Raw genomic sequence first — 7076 nt, 5'->3', positions numbered from 1 at the left:
TGAGGGACCATGATACGTGTTTCTTGAAATAATAATGAAAAGAAAACGTGTTAAGATCATGATTCTTGAAATGTCTTGGGTTAATGTGCCACTTTTACTGGTTAGTTGTCTAAGTATAGTTTGCTATGAACATGTTATTTATATTAAGCACTAAGCTAAATTTTTGCTGCAGCTACCATACAATCATACTTATCAAAGTAGTAATCATATCATTTTGGGATCTTTATCTGTTGATTATCCATATTACTTGCATCGTATATTACATTTGTACTTGTTCATTTCATTCCATACCTTATTGTCGGTTTTGTTTAGGTCATTTCATATTGAACTTGTGCTCACTCTTTAGGCCTATTTCCTTTTTGTTTTGTGTTTGGGGATACAATGAGTGGAGAAGGGACATGGATATGCTGAGTAGCAGTGCTACTAGGAATATAATTGGGTGTTACAATTTGGGAACATAGGACATCAAGTCAGCACAAGTTTTTATTTGAATAAACTTTCAAAAGTATATAAACTTGCTGGGTTGGGACTCCATCCCACATGAGTCAGAGGCTCATTAGCTCATGCGGTGTTAAATCGAGGGATGTGTACAAGTAGGCAGGGACCTGAGGGAGGGAACAACATGGTCCAATCCCCAGAGCATACCCCCAAATATTTCAATGAGAAATATGCTCCACACGAGGATCGAACCCGCAACGCTGGGGAATTTCTTCCCACGTCACCTCAGGCCTAATCCATTTGTTTGATGCTTTGGATATTATAGATTTTCTCCTTACATTGGAGATACACAGAATCTGGAACGAAGAATTCACCACAAATTTCTTATTTATTATTCGACCCTTTGTAGAGTTACCACTCTGAAATTATATACAATATATATATATATATATATAAATAAATTTTCAGCTGCCCAACAAACGCTGCCCACTTCATGACACTGGGTTTTAGTGGTGTAAAAAATAAAAAAACAAAAACAACTAAAACCCAATGGTCGGGGATGAAGTGGGCAGAAATTTGTTGGGCAGCTGAAAACTTATATATATATATATATTGACGAAATTTATACTGTATTGAATTTGTATATAATATAAAATGTTTAGGTATGAACATCAGAAACTCAACTTTGCTTACATATATTGACAGACGTGCGATGAGTATTTTGACCCACGCCATTGTGATTGTGGTGGAATGAGAACACGTTTTGTTATCGAGTCATGGGAAATGACCTTTGATCATGCGAAACTAACCTTAAACTTCTACAATCAGAAAATAGTTAAATCAAGTTATGTAATGTTGTTGACGGTCTTGATTATTTAATAAATGCAACAGTTTTGTTTTGCTTGTTTTTTGATCGGTTACAGCTTAAGAATTTCAATCTTGAGGAGGTTGTCAAACTCAACCTCACAGCATCTGCATATTACTGCATGACATTCACGGCCCAGAATGCTGAATGTGATGAGTGCTATCTTTTTCGAGGTGTTGTTTACGTGGTGGGTAGAGCACGAGTATTGCTTTGTGAGATCAGGGTACCATTCTTGCCATTTTGGGCTAGACTTTTTGTTCACGTTTCACTTGAGTCTATACTGCCTTGTTCTTGGTTTTCTGAAGGATACTGGTATGTGTTTTTCTGATGGTGATGCCGAACAAAATATCTTGGTTTTCAATCTTGTAAAATCTAGCTTAGTGTAGGCACAAACGCTAGGACGAAAATCAAACCAAATTAAAATTAAATAATATTATCGAATTTGTTCGTCGTGGAATTTAGGTTTATTCTTTTTATCGATCTTTCAAAGTAGGGGTTGTTTGTTTGTTCTATTTGAATGATAGCTGTGTGAGCTTTATCTCCGATCCAATTGAAATCTGTAAGACCATAAGATGCAGAAAGAATTGGGGTACTATATAACACAAAGGGAAGATATTGGTTTGTGTGGGTCAGCTAGTTGTAAATGTAGGCGAGCGTCAAGTGTTGTCGGATGTTTGTGGCAGGGTGTTTTTAAATAAAAGCTTGAAGATTCATTGAGTTGCCGATAGGTTTTGTGTGATGCTAGAGTGAGGCTACACCCGACCAAACAAGTAACTAATATTTTTGTCATAATTTTAGAGTAGATTTTAAATCGGCAAAAGAGAAATATAATTGCATCATCAAAAGGTAAACCTTTTATCATTCTTTATCTTTCTTGTCGGCCTAAGATGTTGCCGTATACTTTTAGGATGATAAAGAAATTTCGTTCCCGGCTGACCAAGATGAATTATACGACGAAGAATCATCCGGAAGTATGGAAGATATCTACCTTAACACATGGTACAGTTCATCCACGAATCATACATTAGCAACTTATTCCTCATTTGTTCTTTTGTCATTTGTTGAGCATTTGTATGCTCTATTTCTAAAGACTGTCTTGGTTGAAAAGACACATTTTTTATTCATCATGACGTCGGGTGATTAATTGGGTCGCCGCTAATCTTATAAGTTATGTATTGCTTGCAAATTGAGTAATGTGGTTGGGATGTTGATTATTATGCTACCTATTTTACTTCATTGATATATCTTGATAATACCATCTTAGATGTTCAATGATGTTTCATTTTCCCATATAAATGGTGTCTTTTATTCAGCCAATTTATGGTATCATTTATGTCACGCCCCGTGATCGGAATGTAGCATCGGCGTTGTAAACAATTTTAAATAGTAAAACAACAAGCCATGTAGTACATAAACAGCCTTCAACCAGTCTTTACAAATCCAGTAATGTCTTTACAATAACCAAAACATGATAATAGCGGAAGCGAAATATAAGCGATAATAAAACTAATAAGACTGCTAGCAATTCCATAAATTTAGACTTGATCACCAACCCCAGAATGCGTTTTTCTCATCATCATCCAACTGCTCTTCAGTATCTGGGAAGAGAAGTAAGGGGGATGAGTGTTTTGGGAAACACTCAGCAAGAGGGGGCCAATCGTACATGCAAATGTCGAATATACATATATATAGGAGTCTAAAGGAAGCACGCTCCAACACATGTCGCAACATAGATCAGAACAAGGCATGACTTGAAACTGAGCATCAATACATATCATGAATATCACATAAACTTAGACATAGCACTGTTATTCATCTCGTTAATCATGGCTACTGATCAGTCCCTAATTTTTACTCCTCTAAGGGGGCGAGGCCTTAAACGGTTATTATAACCCACCGCATCAGGGCTATATCATATCTTATCATGTTTTCGGAATCCCTTATCCACTTCTTAAGTCGAATTCTAACAGTGCATAACAAGGAGTTTCATAGAACAAACATGTACGAATTTCAAAGAAGTATGAACCAGGCCATGTACGATTGAATTTTCACAAACACGATCATGAACGTATTTAAAACATATATAGATATAAGCCCTCTTACAGTATTCGATTTATAACAAATCGTGCAGAACTTGATGTTGATGGTAAGCCTCAAACGTGAGCAGAAAACTTCTTCCACAATAGAACAGAATGCTTGCTTTGAAACTGGAACAGAAACCTTGCTCTGCTTGAACTGCTGCTATCGAACTGGTACTGCTTCTGCTAGTCCTCGAAAGTGGCAGAAGGTTGGAACTCAAAATGTGCAGAGTTTTACTCAGTTTTTGTGTTCGAAATTGGTGTGATCTCCCTGCCAAATCTGCCACTATTTATAGGTGTAAGAAGCAGCTGAAGGGCCTCCTATTCATGGCCAATAACTCATATTAACAGCCATCATTCTTCATTATTGCAGCTGTTACAATCTCTTGATTTCTAGCTGTTACACTCCTTGGCTGATACATGCAACACTAATCTGCATACTCATTGTGGCTGTTACAATTCTAGCCTATGACCAAAAAACGTGGCTTCACATTCCTCCCACCTTGAGAGAAGTTTCGTCCTCGAAACTTGGATTGGGTTGTTCTTCAAAGAGAAATGGGTATAGCTTTCGCATCTTCTCCTCTAACTCCCAAGTGGCTTCCCTTTCCGTGTGATTAGACCACTGAATTTTTACGTATGGAATGGTTCTTCTTCTCAACACTTGATCCTTGGTATCCACTATTCGTATTGGAACTTCTTCATACTTGAGCTCTTTTTTCAGATTCCCTTCAATTACCAGAGGTTCAATTTCAAGGACATGACTGAGATCTGGGATGTACTTCCGTAATTGAGAAACATGGAAAACATTGTGAATCCTTGACATATCTGGTGGTAAGGCCAGTCTATACGCCAAGGTTCCTACTTTGTCCAGAATCTCGAATGGTCCGACGTATCTAGGATTCAATTTTCCAGCTTTTCCAAATCGAACAACTCCTTTCATGGGTGAGATTTTTACATACGCCTTTTCACCTGCTTCAAATTCCAACGGTCGTCTCTTCATATCAGCCCAACTCTTTTGTCAATCTTGAGCAGCTTTGAGTCTTTCCTTGATGATAGTTACTTTCTCTACCATTTCTTGAATCAATTCAGGTCCAGCGATGGCTTTCTCTCCGACTTCATCCCAGTATAAAGGTGAGCGACACTTCCTCCCATATAATGCTTCGTATGGTGTCATACCAATACTGCTGTGGTAACTATTGTTGTAAGCAAATTCGATGAAAGGCAAGTGTTCACTCCAGTTACAACTAAATTCTAGAGCACAAGCCTTCAGCATATCCTCCAATGTTTGGATTGTTCTCTCTGTTTGGCCATCCGTTTGAGGGTGATAGGCCGTACTGAGAGTGATCTTGGTTCCCATTGCATTCTGAAAGCTTTTCCAAAATCTGGACGCAAACCTCGGGTCCCTATCTGACAAAATACTAGCAGGTACGTCATGTAATCTTACGATATTGTCCATGTACAGGGTAGCTAGTTTATCCAGGTTGTAGTTCATGCGGACCGGTAGGAAATGCGCTGTCTTTGTAAGTCTATCTACAATTACCCATATTCCGTCATGACTCTGTCTTGACTTGGGTAAACCGACAACAAAATCCATAGAAATATGTTCCCACTTCCATTCTGGAATTTCCAAAGGTTGAAGTAATCCTCCAGGTCGTTGATGTTCAGCTTTGACTTTCTGACAGACCTGACATCACGACACAAACTCAGCAACATCCTTCTTCATTCCATTCCACCAAAAATTTCCTTTTAAATCTCGATACATCTTGGTGCTGCCGGGATGCACTGAAAATTTTGATTTGTGTGCCTCAGACATCACCTCATGACGAATATTATCGATGTTGGGTACACACAATCGTCCTTTCACCCACATAACTCCATTGGAATCTATTTCAAGATTTGGTGTCTTTCCTTCTCCTGATTGCTCCCTGAGTTTTGCTAAAGAAGGATCGTGGCTTTGTTTCAATTTGACTGTTTCTCGAAGACATTGTTGTGCTGAGAGTGAGGCTAAGATTACCTTACTCATGTTCTTCCGACTTAGAGCATCAGCTACCTTATTTGCTTTTCCAGGGTGATAGCTTATTGTCAAGTCATAATCCTTCAATAGTTCAATCCACCTTCTATGTCTCATATTCAATTCTTTTTGAGTAAACAAGTACTTGAGACTTTGATGATCAGTAAATATTTCACACTTTGCACCGTAAAGATAATGTCTCCAAATCTTTAGTGCAAAGACCACTGCGGCTAATTCAAGGTCATGCGTAGGATAATTTTGCTCATACGGCTTTAATTGTCTTGAAGCATAAGCAATTACCCTTCCATCTTGCATGAGCATGCATCCCAATCCTCCTTTTGACGCATCGCTATAGATGACAAAATCCTTGCCTTCAGTTGGAAGTATCAATACTGGTGAAGATGCCAGCTTTTTCTTCAGAATTTCAAAGCTCTGTTCACACGTTTCATCCCAGTTGAACTTAGAGTTCTTTTGTGTGAGTTTGGTGAGAGGTATAGCTATCGAAGAAAAACCTTCCACGAATTTTCGATAATAGCCAGCCAAACCTAGAAAGCTTCGGATTTCAGTTACAGTTTTTGGTCTAGGCCAATCCATAACTGCCTCCACTTTCTTGGGATCCACAGATACTCCGTCTTTGGATATTATATGGCCCAAGAAGGTGACGCTCTTTAGCCAAAATTCACACTTCTTGAATTTGGCATAAAGTTCTTTCTCTCTTAGCGTCTGGAGAGTGAGTCGGAGATGTTCTTTGTGGTCTTCTTCACTTGGTGAATATACGAGGATGTCGTCAATAAATACCACCACAAACTTGTCGAGGAACGGCTTGAATACTCTATTCATGAGATCCATAAATACTGCCGGTGCGTTAGTTAACCCAAAAGGCATCACCATAAATTCGTAATGCCCATACCGTGTCCTAAAAGCTGTTTTCGGAACATCTGCTGACTTGACTTTCAATTGATGATAGCCTGACCTTAGATCGAGCTTGGAAAAGACTGTAGCTCCTTTGAGCTGGTCAAACAAATCATCAATTCTTGGGAGAGGGTACTTGTTCTTGATTGTGATCTTATTGAGTTCTCGATAGTCGATACACAACCTCATACTCCCATATTTCTTCTTCACAAATAGGACCGGGGCTCCCCAAGGAGATGCACTTGGTCGTATTTGCTTTTTATCCAACAATTCTTGGAGTTGCTCTCTTAATTCTTTCAGCTCTGCTGGAGCCATTCGGTATGGTGCTTTTGAGATAGGTGCAGCACCAGGTACTAGATTAATTTCAAATTCCACTTCACGGTCGGGCATTACCCCAGGAAGTTCTTCAGGAAACACATCTGGAAATTCTTGAACTACAGGAATATCTTCTAATGAAAGTGCAACTTCTTCCTTTACTTCGCCTACCACTGCTAGGTATACTTCTTCGCCACTTTTCATAGCTTTCCAAGTTTGAGAAGCAGATAAAAGGGACTTCTGCTCCTTGACTTTGCCATGATAAATGACTTCGTCGAGATTTGCAGCTTTCAATTTGACATTCTTCATGCGACAATCTACTAAAGCATGGTTATTTGCTAGCCAATCCATTCCTAAAATGGCATCAAATTCTACCATGGGTAGTTGAATGAGTTCAGCTTGAAATATGTGTTCACTAATTGTCATTACACAATCTCTGTGAACCCTATGTGTTTCA

This window comes from Henckelia pumila, unplaced genomic scaffold (genome assembly GCF_033568475.1).
Source record: "Henckelia pumila isolate YLH828 unplaced genomic scaffold, ASM3356847v2 CTG_466, whole genome shotgun sequence".
Lineage (NCBI taxonomy): Eukaryota > Viridiplantae > Streptophyta > Magnoliopsida > Lamiales > Gesneriaceae > Henckelia > Henckelia pumila.
The sequence above is the reverse complement of the archived record's forward strand: the minus strand, read 5'-3'. Positions refer to the sequence as shown.